At 44.3% G+C, this 16,860-nt stretch overlaps 1 long non-coding RNA gene across 1 annotated transcript; it reads right to left on the bottom strand.

The window, feature by feature from the left end:
- Positions 1–1,500: 1,500 nt before the first annotated feature.
- Positions 1,501–4,628, bottom strand: LOC125941823 (uncharacterized). Its single transcript, XR_007464639.1, has 3 exons — positions 4,000–4,628; positions 3,158–3,212; positions 1,501–2,611 (listed from the first exon to the last, which is right to left on the bottom strand). It is a non-coding gene; the product is annotated as an uncharacterized LOC125941823 (long non-coding RNA).
- Positions 4,629–16,860: the final 12,232 nt, after the last annotated feature.

Here is a 16,860-nt window from a genome sequence, read left to right as displayed (position 1 = left end):
TATCCAAAAAGTAAAAACAAAAAATTAATTTGCTACGTCTAGCAACTAGATAAATATGTCCTAAAGCTACAGAGCAAGCCGCAATGCAGTAAGTGCGGTAGTTTCTTCTAAATATGGTCACAACTGAGACACAGTTCGCAAAAACCATGTATCACATGCTTGTTCTTGAACATTTATTTCTAAATCACACCAATCAATTTCTTTATATTATATATAGTTGGAATCTACAAGAATTGAGCTTTTTATGGTTTATACGACAACTTGATATCTTAAGTAGAAGAGCCGCCGCGGTTGCTCCAAAAGTACTTAAAAAAGGGGGCTCGTGCCGCCGGAGTGGGACCGCCGCCTTAAAGGTGTAACCCCCGTATTCACAAACGCACCTTGACTCGACCCTCCACTCGAAACGCGCCTTGAGGGCGGCTTTTCATTTCACAAATCGCCCTCCACTCGAAACGCGCCTTGAGTGAAGGAAAGCTCGAGCGTTTTACTCGAGAATCTCAAGGTAGCCCCGCAGCTACCTTGAATCGCTCCTTGAGTGAAGTTAGTGCGCAGACATGGCTGCGTCGTGATCTGTCGCTCGCCTCGTCGGCTTTTTCAGTTGGACGCCAGTTGCCTCCGCAGCTTTTCTTTCGTTAACGATGCTGCGCATCTTCCAGGGCATCGTTTTACGGACTGGTGCAATCCTCTGGAGCGCTTCGGCAACGGAGTAATTCTACTGTGGCACCGAGACAGAACGGCCGTCCTGTCAAGAAAACTGCCAGCTAGTGCAGTGACCTGTCGTCTTATTCCGTGCATGAGCCAGTTGATGACCTGCATACGTGTATTCTTCGTGCGAGTGCTCCGAAACGACTATATCAGCGCCAGTGCCGTGTTTATCGCGCGGGATCATACAAAGCCGCACCATTTGAAACGCCGCACGATACATAACTGCGGCGCACTTCGAACCTATGAAAAGAAGACAACTGCGAAGATTCCTGCCGTTAGTGGGTGTATTGCCTGTGTGCTCGATTGCTGGATGCTGGTCTGGCTGCGCGAGCGCCGGAATTCGCTCCGCCTGAGCGGTTTGTACTCGGGTGCATCACTTACTACGCTATTCCAAGGACGGCGTAGCGTACCACAGCAAGGCGAGCTTCTCTAAAAACGACCAGGTGCGTTCACTTTTCTGTTTCTCTATAATTTCATGCATTTAGTTGCTATAGGGAAACCAAAAAAAAAGTATACTGTTTTTTGCGTGGGACGTGTGACAGTAGCTGTTATTTACAGTCGTTAGCAATAATTACGTGAGCCTTGCTTCAAAATATTTAGTTTAATTAGCTTATGCTTATGAACATCCAAGCCCAACGAGGAAGTGAGCAACCATGAAATGGTTTTCATAATTATACCTGGCACGTATACAGAGGGAATGCAATATTTTATTCCAATACAAAACATTGAATAACAATACAAGAGAGGATAGTTTTTGTACATCACATTATCTTTATTGTAATAAAAAAAGCTGTAGCAGTTGGCCCAGCTCCTAATACAGAAAACGCTAGCAAGTGGTAGCAGATATATTTCACATATATTTGTTGTGCACATTGCAGCTATTAGTGAGTGCATTGTGTAAGTGTTAGATTGGTGTATGTCGGTCTGGCTGTGCAAACGCCAAACCAGCCTAAAACTGTATCTTTGCAAATATGAATGAAAACAGTCCGAACTTATCAATGTAAAAAAATCGGCTTCCTGAACACAATGAAAATCTTTAATGAATGCATTTACTGCAAAAAGTAAACTGATGAAAACGAATACTGTACCTAAGCTAGTTTTTATGTGGGTTAACATCATTGTATGTTTATAACCAACCCCTTCTCTTATGCAGGAACCAGGCTGCCAACGCAACCATGCAGAGCAACTGCCTTTTCAAGGGTGCTGCGCTTGCGTTGGTGTGCAGGGGGAGAAGAGTGGAGCTCCAGTTAATGTGTACTGCTGCACTGTAGTCGTTGTCGCACTATTTTGGCTAAAACATCTATCTCCTTTCTGACATCCTAACAGCTCAAACATCACCACTAAAGGCATTTTTCATAAATCTGCCTTCATAGGCACTTTGCAGCTTAAGTCTGTATTTTTCTTCCAGGTTTCTTAAGCCATATTTATTAAAGCAGTCTGTATCACTGAATAATTTCTTGTCAGTCCAAGGGTCAATCTCTGAAACAATAAATTAAAATTATCCTCGTCTTTTTGTGTTCTGATGGGATTGGAAAAAGAGCGTGGACTCGGATCCTACAAACACAAGCAGTAGCACTACTGACAAAGCTATTCTAGAATAAAACGCCATCCGTGTTCTAGACAGTAGACTAGCAGTGTTCTAGACAGTAGCATACCGTCGGGTGTGGCCAACCGACGGTATGCAGTGGTAAATTCTTACAGAATATACGCTGTGTCAGCTCCGTTTCTAACTTCAGCTTAAACATTAATTATGAAGGCCGGAACAATGAATTTGTTCCAGTCGATGCGGATCACAGTTGGCTTCCATGGGGCTTGCAGAAGTTCAGTAATTGACCGAGGAACAGAGCGTGTCTTGTGGGATCCCACAACAGGCCAAATGGTGATGCAGACTGTCACAATGGCGTTGCTGAAAAATACAGTATAGAGCGCATTACTACCATGAGTTCCGCAAAGCTGAGAACAACCATTAAAATTATGGCATATTTCTGGATGCACACTTGCTCATGCAAAAGTAGCTTCAACATTCCACTAAATACTAAAGTGCTGCATTACAAATTGTGGGCAGTAAGAAAGCTCACGTCTCAGCCGTAACACTTTATGGGCAACTCATGACTTCGCGCATCATAATCATGACTATGCTCTTCAAAACAAGAATATATGACTGTTGAAGAGGAACGAAATATGAGTTTGATTTCATTACTGCATAGCTGTTTCATGTTTGCTGTTTTAAATAACACGGCGTGCATGTCAATGCACGCCATTTTGTCAATGTGGCCAGACATAACATCTATATTATTAATGATAAGTATGAAAAATAAGCACAGACTAACTACCGGGCTGTTCAGTCAAGTACTTCCGCAGCACCTAAGTTCTTTCAGGGAAGCGAGATGGTGCATTTCCATAGGCAGACACCGTATCTATCGATGCTTTCACTTCAGTTGCATTGTCTTACCGTGCAACACAGACGTTGATTTTTTCCATCAGCTGGTCTTTCCAAGGCCCACATCCTGCAGCAGAATACCAAAAATGATATGTACATAAAGCGTTCGCACGCCAAGTTCAGTGCAGGTAAGCAACTGAAACGAAAAGATAGAGCACAACTAAAAAAAATGCGGGCGCTGCGTGAACTTGAAAGCACAGTTTATGGGACGTGCAGGAGATGCTACGACATAGCACATTGAAAAAGGTAAGACGAACAAACACTAATGCTGGTAATGAACTACTGAGAAGTGAATTTTCGGAAGAATAAAAGATTGCGGAGCTTATATGTGAAGTGAAGCAGCACTGGAAATGCAGGCACCAGTGCTGGTTCACTGACGATATGTTCTGCAATTTGAACAAACCGACTAACCACCACGGCTTCTAAAATAAAGTACAGGACTGAAAAACGTTTGTTTCCATAAAACTACCGGAGCTACGCACACAACGATATGCATTCTGCCACATGCATACTACAACTGCTTCTTCTCTACTGAAATATTTCCTACGCGATAGTGGAATGATCATCGGACACAGTCGTGGAGCGGTGCTTTGTGCATTTATGTTTAAACAACTGAACCGATAACAGATTGTCACGCCGAATCTCCCACAAGCTCCAATGCAAAAAAAAAGGGAACGTCTCGCGCAATCTTATGCTGCCTCGAATAGTCTGCTTCGGGTGCTAATGCCCGCAGCATGAGCAACTGGTGCCAGTCATGCTTGGATACATCGGCCACGTTTTATTGATAGCGCGGCGGCAACTTCACGAGAACCGCAACAGCGTAATGTGCTTCCATACAGAAACTGCTCACTCACCCTTATTTTTTGTCCTGTTGCTTTCAGAAAGCTTTCAGCAGCACATGGTCTTGAAGTTAAACAAAGCTGCCCATCAACCGTTCCATGCGTTGCCTCCTTCGAAGTCAATCCGGCTCGATCACAGTACACACACGGACAAAATCATCCATAATAACCACGATTAACAACTGCAGCGTGAACCGCAAATTAAGCACAAGGAAACAATGAGCAGCAGACAAATGCGGGCGCAAATTTTCTTATTTCTCAGCCATGCGCCATGCTCAGCTGCTGGGGTGCGATCGTTGCCAGACCTCAAACACAGCTCCCGCTTGATCTATCAGTCGAACGCTAACAGTGGCAGCGCTGCCGAGCTAAATTTGTGCATTGCGCCGTGTTGTCATTTGATAACAAAGCAAAATTAACGGAAACACATATCTGTCTTAAATAATTGGGCTTTTGCTAAGCGCATTTAAGAATAGCCTCGATATCAGACGCTTTTCTCGGTCGGTGCACTTCACTCGAGTCAAGGGAGCATTTTCAAGGCGTTCCTTGGCGGAGGAAAAGTGAAGTAGTGTTCATGAAACGCAACGGCGCCTCGAGTGAAGGAACGCTTGTCGCCTCGACTTGGCTGAGTCGAGGAGAAGCGTTGAGTGAAGGCGTGTTTAAGAATACGGGGGTAAGCCTTTCGATGCCAGGCGCCTGAATTACACACAAAGAACGCGCTCGTCCGGAATCAGAAAAGTCGCAAGCATCATGCCAAGGTCGGGATTACCCTTCTACGGGTTAGTCGCGTCCTTGACAAAAAAAATAAAACCGGGGAGTGACAAGTCATTTTTAACGACGGGCTGTCGTTCTTATCGTGATCACACATGACGACTTGCGCCAACGTACCGCGCTTTGTCGGGAAGCTGTGATGGTTCATTCTTTAGAAAGGGTATGAAGTTTTTTCCGCAACGTAACTTACTTCACCGGGGCAGATTTTAAATATAAAGGTCACGAGTCAGGCGGTGGTACCTAGGTGAAATGAACGCCCGAGAAAGATGGACTTGTAGTCACTTTCTTTTGGAAGCGCTGATAACGTTGCAGTTTAAACCACGATAGAACTTCGTACACAGTATTTTTACCAACAGCTTAACAGAAGGCTATTCAGTCCTGATATTATTAAACTTATAACTGTTTAGCAGAGACACTCTCACACGACTTCAACATATATACAATAAAGGGCTCTCTTTTCCACCGTGACTTAACCTAGGTTTGTTGGCGTACTTCATGTAATAATCCCAGTCAGCCTACTCACATACACCGCATTGCTAATCACATCTATCATGGCCTCGGCTACATCCCAAGAAGCAATTGCCTACCTCTTGTCATTGCTAAAGATTCGGTAGGCGTAAGACAGGCCAAAAATTCGAATATGAATGCCCTGTATGGAATTAGCATGGAACCTTCAGAGATATAGAACGTATGCATTAGAACGTATGCATCAATAAACATTCAGTTGGCAGTCAGCGCTTGTCCTGTGGTCTTCGTTCCTTTCTCGTCCTTGTTCATTACGCGCTGTTACTTCATACCTTCGCTCAACTATGAACCAACTAGCCCTCATCAAGTTGTTACGTATGCATTACATTCGAGTCTGTCCAGAAACAGACAGTAACATTAATTTACTCTGACTATTGATTTATGATCTGTGTTAATAAACAAAAAGCATGCTGAGCTTCTATCGGTAGGTTTGCGTCGTGAAGTCACCTGACCTTGCACAAGTTCTACAATTCTACGCTCCAATATTCCATCATCAAGAGCTCGGCGCTTGTCATCACGTATAAGCTAAAAAGCAGTCTGGCCTTCAGAACGTATAGTAAGCGTCCAAAGCTTTCGCACGCCTGAAGCTGAAAAAATATTATATTTCTACACCTGAGGCACGCATCGTGGTATTCGGATTTGCAGCGTATGCTGGTCTAGAGTAAAGAAAAGTGTTGCAAAAACTGGCTGTGGGCGTAGCAGCGTTGAAAATGAACTTATTTGCAGAATCTCGGCCGCGTAAACTTTTGACGGTGACTGTGCCATTGAACACCTGTATTTTCTTTATTCTGCGCACAACTTTTTTTAATGAATGGCCTTCCAGCCAACGTCATGCAATGCTTACACCTGGTTAATTTTCAGGACAGCCATCTCAGACATGATGTATTAAGTATAAGAACTAGACTACTATGTAGTACGTCATTATTATCACCAACGATGTGTAATAATTTGTAAACAAATAAAGAATAATAACATTGCCTATGAAATTTTACTCAAATCTCAGGACTACTTCAAAACTTCGCCTGTTCGTCTTGTGTACCTCCCTAGGCTTTCTAGGAAACTGAAAGGGCAAAAATCAAGTTTGAAATTGACATGTCCTGTGGCACCATGGCAGAAAATGGAAGGTTTGGCTTAGTGGGACCATATGAAAGGTTCAGCTGCCATTGTGCTACTCACGCACAAGAACGACACTTTTGTATTTTATTTATAGGCAGCAGACAAAATGATCACGCCAGCGTGCTAAGTGCACGCGGGCGTGATCATGACAAAACGACCGTACCGATATGGGTCATAAACGATTCTAATAAAGGAACATTTCTGCAAACTCTCACGGTCCTTTCTCGATGTTTCTTCAATTGCTCAAACATGTTAAATTTAGGGTAGGAGAATATTCTCACAGAATTACTAACGAATTGCACCAGTAATTATATCATGGTGCTGTGACCTGATTCAGCAATAGAGTTAGTCAAGAACAGAACAGCAGAATGCTATATGGCAACTTCGGTAATTGTAGCCGAAAACAGTGTCTTCTTGCACAACTTTGTGGGCATAACTCAAAAAGGGTGTGGTTGTGATTGAAATCATTCTCTATATTTACGCGACAGGCTACATTACACGTCCCAGAGTCTTTTCGCATAATTTCCAATACTCCTCTGCGTAAGTTGTGGTAAAAGGGTAAAAGGATATGAAGACCTTTAGTATTTCTGGAATTTTGTGAAAGTATATGGGAATGGTTCAAATGATAAGACACGTGCGCTGCATATTGAGGGTAGAATGTTTGTTTCGAGGTACTGGTTTGTACGAAGCAAACAAGCCTGTGCAATAATTCGGACAGCCTTCATTTGCATCGAAGATCAGGTATGCGCAAAAATTCTGCTTTGATATAATGCAAATATACTCATTCAAATAGCTTCAACTGTATTCCTTTGTAAAAATGCTACGTCTGGGGCTGCAGCCAACTTTTCTACTTCTGTGTCTTTTAATCGCACACACTGGACGCTATTTATTTTTGTGGTACGTTTCAAACCGCACAAGAGTCGCACAAACACGCCTTTCCCAAGACATAGCTGAAAAGGCAAAATACTTCTTATTAATGTCTTCATAAATATTCGCCTTAAGAAAGAAATGAACTTTCAAAACACGTTACCTGGGTTTATTCTGCAAAATACAATATACCTAAAGTGCAAAACATGTAGGGAAGCACGTTCGCATGTTCTCGAAACCAGCCAGCTATTTTTTTTAGGAAGACGTTGGTACAGTAGAAATAAACCAAACAAAGAACCGTAACCAAACGACCTGCATTTCGGAATATGCCATCTGGTGGAAAACCGCCAAACTAAGCAGCGACAAAGTGATAAGAAGAAGCGTGGCGCAGCTGGCTTCGAACCTGCGAACTCACGATCGTGGTATCAGTGATCTTGATCTGTGGTCGCTCAACAAGCTCCGCTACTAAAGTCCCTTTATCGGTTACCGCTTCGAAGCGCTGCTGTTGGCGAAAACTAGGTTTATGTATGAACCACACTAAATTCCGCGACCTTGTTATGAAAACTGCGATTTTGGAACGACTTCTTTGTCATTTCAAGAGATGCTGCTGCAACTAGCTGAAAGCTGATTCATTGAAGTTGATAAATCCCCAGGAATGCGTCAATCGATGCAATAGGTTCATCCCAAATTGCTTTTTACTGGCCAAAAAGGCCTCCACAATTTTGGCTTTTAAGTAGACTCCCATACCCGGAAACTTCGCCGGCAATTTGGAACGGGTTTTCTGCCTAAAGTAATGGTACCACTTGCATGAGATTTCGGGCTAAGCGCCTAGAGCCTATTTCCACGGGAATATTTTAAAAGATGGCTTCTATGATTAGTTATCTGAAAAAAAAAACGACGCTCTCCCATAGAAAATGCGTATGTTTTCAGAGGCGGCCGCTAGAAGTGCTGTTCGCCGATGTCCCAAATTTCTGGTAATGTATAACAATTTTACACGCCTTTAATTTCAATATCTGTTTCTTTTAGGCTCATTGTAACTACTGTATGCTACATACTGGGGCCGAATTCACAAAAACATTCTCACGCTAACTGTTCGCAGAAGCAGGTGTCAGCCAATCGTGGTGCAGCACTTACGATCGAAAAGCTTTCTGAATTCGGCCCCTGCTGCTTTGTTTCTCTGTTTTAGATCTTGTTAGGTTTGGGTATCACTTCTTATAATGTTACCTTGAAAAAAGTTTTAATGCGTGTATGCGTCCTCCCCGCTATAATCCTCCTCGAGCGAATATGGGACTGTGTGATAAATGAATGAAAGGCTGTTCCAGTGACTGAATCGTCCTAGTTCTGTTTTCAAGGAGGCTTAAATGTGCGTGCGATGAGGCGAAATTTAGTCACGGTGTTACGCAGCCTAATAACCAAGTGGGCCAAGCAGCAATAAAACATATACGTACCGCCACAAATATACACAGGCTTCAAGCGTTGAGTTGTACGAACAATGCTGAAAATGTGTTCCTATAATAAAGTCTTACCGCATGGCCTGCGTATTGGTTGTTAGTTCACTAAAGTCATGTTATTCTATTTATGGTCTAGTCGTATGCACGCCGTCATATGCAACAGTTGTCGCCTTGCGTCACCCTTGAATCACCTGTTAACAATACGATTGTCGAACTTAGTGTGTCCTAGTAGTTTTCCCTCATTCCTTTGGTGCGAGATATCATTTTGTAGTTGGATTCATGATCTGTCTCGTTAGCGCATTTATTGTAAGGATAAGACCATGCCGCGTGCAGTTGTGTCTTTTCTTTGTGCTCTATTATGCCTGACTAGCGGCATTTTCTAGCTTAGTAGATTAAATAAAAGAAGCAAATCAATGCAGCACTTACACCATTGAAAATTGATTTGGAGAGCACAAATTCTTCATGCGTCAAGATAATGACAACGTAAGGATGTGTAAATGGTGTCATGCCACTCAAAAAGCTTTTAGCATTTAACTAGAGTGCATCAATCAGCTGCTGAATATCGTATTTGACCGTTTTTTTCCCGAAGCTCTACACAGCGCCGCCACACACGTCGCATTGCGGAAAAAGACGAATATTGTCGAAAATTTTAACAACTTCATATTGAGAATGCTTATTGTAACCAGAAAAAAAACATTTTCTGCCGACTTTTTTCTAGCGCAGCATGGGCTAGAAAGAAACCAAGTGCTAAGATCCAAAGACAGAGAGTTGATAGACTGTCACTATCCGCTTTCAAAAGCACAAAGCCAATTTGTCTTGTTTGTGGTAAGGTTGTAACTGGTATTTGACTGACTTGACTAGAGGGGTGGGATAGTTCTTTGGCGAGAAATCAAAGTAGAAGCCCTGGCATTGTCCGATAAATGACCATACCCTGACAGTCCATGTGTCGGCCGCACGAGGGTGGAGCCACGTGTGCAACTTTCAACAAAAAACAACTACAGCGCCAAAGCTTGTAATACTCGCCTGCGCGCACTACCGTTAAATGTCGCACGTTTAATAAAAGGAAAAGAAAGATGAAGTAGCACTGTGCTTTTTGATCACCTCGGACGGGGACTACTTCTATGAACGCCGAACGCAGGTGACTCTACCTACTGCAAGAATGTTTAGGTGTTTCCGTCGAACGAGACAGTGACGTTATTTTAATGTATTGAGACGCTGCCCAAAACAAACAGGAAGAAAACAACAAGAGACAGGAAAGAGCGCACACTACCTAATACCACCATTTTTGGGCACTTGTACTTTGGATTCACTTTTAAAGCTACGGCTTGCGCGAGAGAATATATCCATTTTTCCAACAAGGAATCGACCCACCACCCGAAATTCTCGTTCTGCGTGCTGATCTGCGCCATCCAATAAAAAATCGGATTTACAACATCTCTATGCCACCGTAGACGCAGTGACAGACACCAAGCTGCTTTTCGTAAACGACACGCAGTGCCCCATTTGCTCGAAAAAAGATATCGGCACTCAGTCGCAATAAGACAAAACTGCGCCTGTATTCAAAACTTGTATGTGTATTGCGCCTGACTTGAGCGTAATAAGTAATAATAATATTTACTACAATAATATCAACAATAAGGTCAATTTCGCCCGACAGGCGAATCACTGATTGCGACAGAAATTTATTAGACAGCTGTGCAAACTGAGGTTAGTCCTTTTATCAGCTGCATAAACTGCTGTAAACATTCGCTTACTAACTAAATTAACCTGCACGTTGTCACGCGCGCACAATCACACACGAACACATCTCTCTCGATAAGCGCGGACACTCGCTGTCAAAACGATGGCGTGGGGGAGAGCGGCAGCAACAGCGAGCGAATTGTCCATCGTGCTACTTCTAGCTTCAACGCGAACTCATTGCGCCGAGAATACATCGCACACGGAGGCATCAGGGGTGCTTTAACGAAAAGCTATTCCAAACTGCTTCTATTCTATTTTTGCAATCATGCCTCCATGATTGCCCAACTTTACTTGTCTTTCACGCAACGTAAAGGAAAAACATTAGCGTAGCTTGCACGGGAGGCGCAATGTTACAGAGAAAGCGGAGCTGATGGGCACCATGCTTGGCCTGGCTTTTGGGCTAGGCTAAGCACTACCAAGTCATCCCCAGCATTTTCCGGAATTTATTGATCATTTATCGATTATCGATTAGCTACTGGCTGACTATCAATTGTCTATCGATGACAGACTAAGCTTAAGTAGTCCCAACCATGCTTAGCTAGACTTAACCAGGCTCAGCTTCGCCAGTTCACAGAGGTATGTGTCATTGCGCTTGTACCCTTTCTGCACTACCGCCATGATCGGCCCACAATTTCTGTTCGCAGGTTACGGACTAACGCTCGGCTTAAACCGCTCCGCTGTTATAAAACCGCGAGAGCTACTCACTCTTATATGACGTGTGCACACTAATTATGCATGTGAGAACGAACAACAGAAAAAATGTTATTTTTCGATTCGATACCTTTTTACCATCAGCCATCCGCAATTGGTCAAAGGTTTTCGGGCTGCGCCCACTTCGCCTGTCTGTCACCTGACGTCCAAAAACCGTGAAAAATCACTGCGTCAAAGTGGCGTGTACGCATTAAAGATGCATTATTACGCCGATCAAAACTTAATTTTTTTTAATAGCCGGACACTGCCCCGGGCGTTCCGACATGAATAGAAGGTGGGTACCCGCCGATCGCTCTGGCACTGGCTAGTCGGAGCTGCCGTGGAGAATGGATTTATTTGCCTATATTAAAAATTTTGTGTGACATTATATGGTTGTCGAGCCCTTTCCGTACGTAAACGACATCGCTATGTCAAATTTTCTTCACTGAAGATTCGTTTTAGCTGCATTGGCACGTTTCCATTGCACGCCTGCGTGATTTTCTAGCAGACACCGAAAGCTAAGTACGAAGAAGCAGGACAAACGCAGACGCCGGCAACATCCTCCTCATCAGGTTATCTACTTTCACTGCGCTAGCCCGGCCCCACCTTACCGCCTCCACTTCGGCGTGCTCCTCGCCCTTGGTCAGCAAATCAGGCAAGAAATATATGTCAAGTTAGGCAATGCTATTCCTTTTGAAAGCAAACAACAGTGAACTCCTATAAAATAGGAGAGCGTTTCAATAGCCTTCTCAAACAACGCTGCGAGTCACCGCCCGATGCTTGCGTTGCGGTACGTAAATTGGATATCAGGAGATTGGAAGGAAAACAGATTGGAATAGCTTTACGTTATAGGGTCCCAGCCATCGGCCCGCCTAGACTTTGTACCCAGCGCAGATCGCTTTCTCGATCGGGGCCGCGTGGCCGCGCTCAGCCGCGTCATACGTAGCCGCCCCGGGAGCAAAGCGTCCCCCACTTTCCCTGCGGCCTTGTGCGCGATGGAAGGCGGAGCGCTTTTTCCCCGCCTTCCTCCCTTGCGCACGCGAGACTGAGCAACCATTTTCTGCTCACCCTCTCACCCTTTCACTTTACCCACACCATACGACGCGCGGCCACGATGTTATCGCACTTGGACATTATACGAAACATCACGTCGACGATGACGGCGGAAATGTGCCTGGAGTGTCCATATATTTGCAATCGCAATAAAATTATATGGATCCGACTCAGTGTGGGAAGCAGAGTAAGCGAAGCTTTCTCTGCTGTTTGCTTTGACTGACGATAGTACGCGGTGATGTTAACAGTGAATGTTTAATTTCTTCAGCATTTAGTGCAATGCGAGAGTGGTGAGGTGATGTTAAACGTTACCCTGCGTGCAACTGTTTGTCCATGTAATACGCGCAATACACAGCGAGACGTGCTTGCTTGAGGCATTGTTGTGCGCCGTTTTTCATAACCTTCGAGGTTAAGCCACCAGGCTTCTCAGATAAATCTGGCACGCTTCCATTCGCACCGGCAACATACGGCATCTCGGACTTCACACGGAACATCGCGGCGACGGCGAAGGTGACGGGGATGACGTCGGCGTAAATGCGCCTGGAGTGTACATATAATTGTTTTCACAATAATAATAAAAAAAAGTTGTGTACGGGAAATACCGCTGCCATAAACCTGAAGCTTGTTTCCCCACAGTACGACCGAGTTTGTGGAGAAACAAACCCATTGTATGTTTTCTTCGTATTTCCAAGCGATTTGGTGCGTCAGCATTTAAAAGCTCGGAATCAGATTAGTCATGTCCGAACGACTGTCAGACCAGTGTTTTCTTGCGCTACGAGGACATTGTAAGAGTCACCTTACGAGAGTAAATATTCCCGACAAGGCGGGGCTCCGTGAAGTATTGTCAAGCGATTACCTATTTGCGCAGCTAAGCAATCGTGTGGCTCACAGCAGGCCCTACAACAATTGACCCGGTGTAGTTCAGCGGTTTTGGCTTCACTTTCTCAAACCTTCACAACCTTACCTTGGCGTATAACGTGCCAGATTAGCGTACACTTAACAGGCACGCATGATTTTAGTTATACTTCCGAACTGAAAAAAAGAAACCACGCGGAAACTCCCCTGGGAGTTGAGTAAGTATGCGGAAGCATTGTGCCACTTGCTAATCGCCACACAGCCCGGTGTCATTATAAATGTCATGAAACTTGATTCGACCAGCATAATCCCTTATCAACCCTCATCGGTCGTTATCAACCTTATCGAACACGATCAGACCGTTGTCAACTATTATCGGTCCTTATCAACCTGGATGTCCAGCGAAGCTCTTGCAAAACTACCACTACAATTGCTGAGGGGGGCATGCAATGTTTTATTCATGGTTCGGATGCTTGTTTTGAACTTGTTCTTTATTGAAACATGTGCTGTTCTGTGTATTGTATGGGTGACCTCAATGAATGTATGCGCTGTTTGCTTCACTTCGCGGAACGCTGGTAGCCTCTGCCTTACGTGGTTATGAGCCATTGCATTCGTCTTATGTGACGTACGGACAAATTTCTCATTTGGTAGGCATAGAAATGCTTATGCATTTAAAACTAAAATGGCATCGTTTAATAAACGAGACGAAGCTGCTGATTTTCTCTGTAACACGGGGACTCTCTCTCCCTCTTTATTTCGTTCCGTCACGCGTTCTATAGATCATAAGTTTTCCCTTTCAATTTTTTTTACACTGATAATATTCAAGCCCTCGAATTGTCGGCACATTGCACTGTCAAGTAAACACAAGTAAACACAAGTAAGAAGTGCTCTATTTGGCGATGTCCTTTTGTGTCAAAAATTTGCCCAATAGTAAATCTTTCTAAATACCTTATCTTTCTAAATACGAAATGAAACACTTTACCATGCGCCGAAACTTGAGAAAAAGGGGCATGGGCAGCCGTTCTTAGTGCTTCGATGGCACTCCATAAAGCCATTTAACCCGCTCCTTCTGGCAGAATCTGACACCATCATCTTTCCTAATACGCCAGGGCGCAAATATGCATCACAGCTGCACATTCGTGTCCATTTTTAGCACGGTCCACAAGCTCTTTCTCATCAATTCAACGGCGGACGAATCTTTTGCCCCTGTAGAGATGCTTTGCCGCATAGTAGCCAAACAAAAGCGCCCCAGGAAAAAAATTCAGCCAGCGGAATAAAACCAAACTTAACCTACACATATAGCGAGACCTACAGTATGTGCCACTAGAGTGCAATTAGCGGATTAGTTTTTACTGTGCTGCAATTGACGTTTTAAAAATCACCCCATGCATTTTAAATGGGTCGACAAAAGTGCCCCAGGAAAAAAATCTAGCCGGCGGAATTTAACTATACTCGACATATAGCGTGAGAACGTTGTCGGGATTGAGTGCCTAAAGTGCAAATCGCGAAAAACGAGCCATTGCTCAGCAATCGATTTTTAAAAAATGCTGCCCATAGAGTTACGCCAACCGCATCGCCCCAGGGTCGGCTTCACCGCAGTAGTCGATGTCCCAGATTGCTGGACTTGTTTGCTGGAGGACCAATTGTTAACACATACATATTGACAACGTTTCTCTAGATAACTCTGAATCAGTTTTAGCGCCACCATATGCCATATTTTTCAAATTTTCTTAACCAACTATTATGTTGAACAGTGTTTAAGGCTTTGCTAAAATCTATAAATAAGCCAAGGGTGAGCAGTTTTTTTTCTATATTTTCAATTATCTTATCCTTGATGTCAATTAGCGCAATCTCCGCTGATTTGTTTGCTTGAAAGCCGTATTGAGCTTCTGTTATTACTCGGTGCTTCTTAAAAAAACCGTTTAGCTTGTGATTGATGACGTATTCGAATACCTTTGAAAACTGTCAGAACTGTCAGAACTGTCAGAACTGAAATGGGCCTGTAATTATTAATGTTGGTCTCACCACCGCCTTTGTAGACAGGTGTAACTTTTGCGATCTTCAATTCATCTGGGAAATCTCCGCTAAGAAGCATCTGATTTATTATATGCGATAATATGGGGCTTATCAAGCATAACACATGCTTAATGGGCAAAACTTTTAACCCGTCGTCACCACAAGCGACTTGGTTTTTTAGATTTTCAATTATTTTTTTCAATTTCATGAGACGTTGTAGGGGCAAGCATGATTGACTCCACCAAGCTATTTATACGTACGCAATCACTGGAAGTGTCATGCCGTCCTGAATAAACACCTACTTTGATGAAGTGCCGATTCATTGCTTCTACTAAATCGTTCCCAGTTAGAATTAAGCACATTGTCAATACAAATTTCCTTCACCCCACAGCCAGCTTGGTTTCTTGATAATATGTTGTTTAATAGCTCCCATGTCTTTTTGCTGTCATTTTGAACGTCCTGGAATTTAGTTTGGAAATAACTGGACTTTGCGTATTTTAGATCCGAGTTGAATTTGCTTATCAGTTGTTTGAATTCATTCAGTACGCATGGGTCTCGGGTTTTAAGAAACTGTTGGAATTTTCGCCCCAATATTGCCGACACCGGCCGCTAGAGAGGCGATGAAAATGATACGCCATTCCGAACGACAACGGCTCCCTTATCGTAGCTCGTCTGAGGTATGCACTGAGCTTTGACGATCGCGCTTCTGATATCGATCTCGAACTTGTGCAGGCATATGCAGAGCATGCGCACTCTGATATTTTCACAACTCGGACAGTCTTCTCCGGCGATAAGCCATCGAAAGTGTCACGGCGAATGTACACAGCCTCTCTCCAGTTTTGCTAGTTTTACGCTGGCCGTCCCAAAGCTTCACTTGCAGAGGGTGCATAGATCGCGTGCAAACTGCAATGCACGGTGCCTATATATATATATATATATATATATATATTGGTGGAGGTTGCTGAGATCCTTCGCCTCGTCCTGGAGCTCCGCACTCGAACCCTGCCAACACCAACACGATCGTCCTGCACTATGCCTGATCCAGCCACTTCGTTGCCTGCACCACCGGCTGCCACTGTCGTCTGCGCCGGCGTCCCTCTTCATCACGATCCACCCATATTCAGTCGGACCGCCGAACACGACGTGGAAGCCTGGCTCTCATCGTACGAACGTGTAAGTGCCCATAACAAATGGGACGACCAGGCTATAGAGCTGTCCTATGTGTCCTTCTACCTCGCCGACGTAGCCAAACTGTGGTTCTTCAACCACGAATCAGACTTTTCAAGCTGGTCAGCATTTAAGACCCTTTTTGCCGAAGTGTTTGATCGCCCCGCTGTGCGTAAGCTACGCGCTGAACAGCGTCTGCGCCAGCGCGCACAGCAGCCTGGAGAGACATTCACCAGCTACATCGAGGATGTTCTCGATTTGTGCAAGCGGGTAAATCCCACCATGTCAGAGGATGACAAGATTAAACATATCCTCAAGGGCATAGAGGACGGCGCATTCCAGATGCTGCTGGCAAAAAGCCCAACGAGCGTATCCGTCCTTACTAACCTATGTCAGAGCTTTGACGAGCTGCGCCGCCAACGTTCCATCGCTCGCCAAAACATTCAGCTCACCGATTCCGTCTCGAGCATTGCGGTTTCTGCCGACCTTCTGCCCAACTCGACCCTATCGCAACATATAAAAGATTTTATTCGTGAAGAGGTGGCCAGGCAGCTATCGCTGCTGCCTCACAGCGACTCACCTTCGGCAGCTTGGACTCCAACGCTACAGCAAGCCATCCGCAATCAGA

This window comes from Dermacentor silvarum, unplaced genomic scaffold, assembly GCF_013339745.2.
Source record: "Dermacentor silvarum isolate Dsil-2018 unplaced genomic scaffold, BIME_Dsil_1.4 Seq386, whole genome shotgun sequence".
NCBI classification, from domain to species: Eukaryota; Metazoa; Arthropoda; class Arachnida; order Ixodida; family Ixodidae; genus Dermacentor; species Dermacentor silvarum.
The sequence above is the reverse complement of the archived record's forward strand: the minus strand, read 5'-3'. Positions and strand labels throughout refer to the sequence as shown.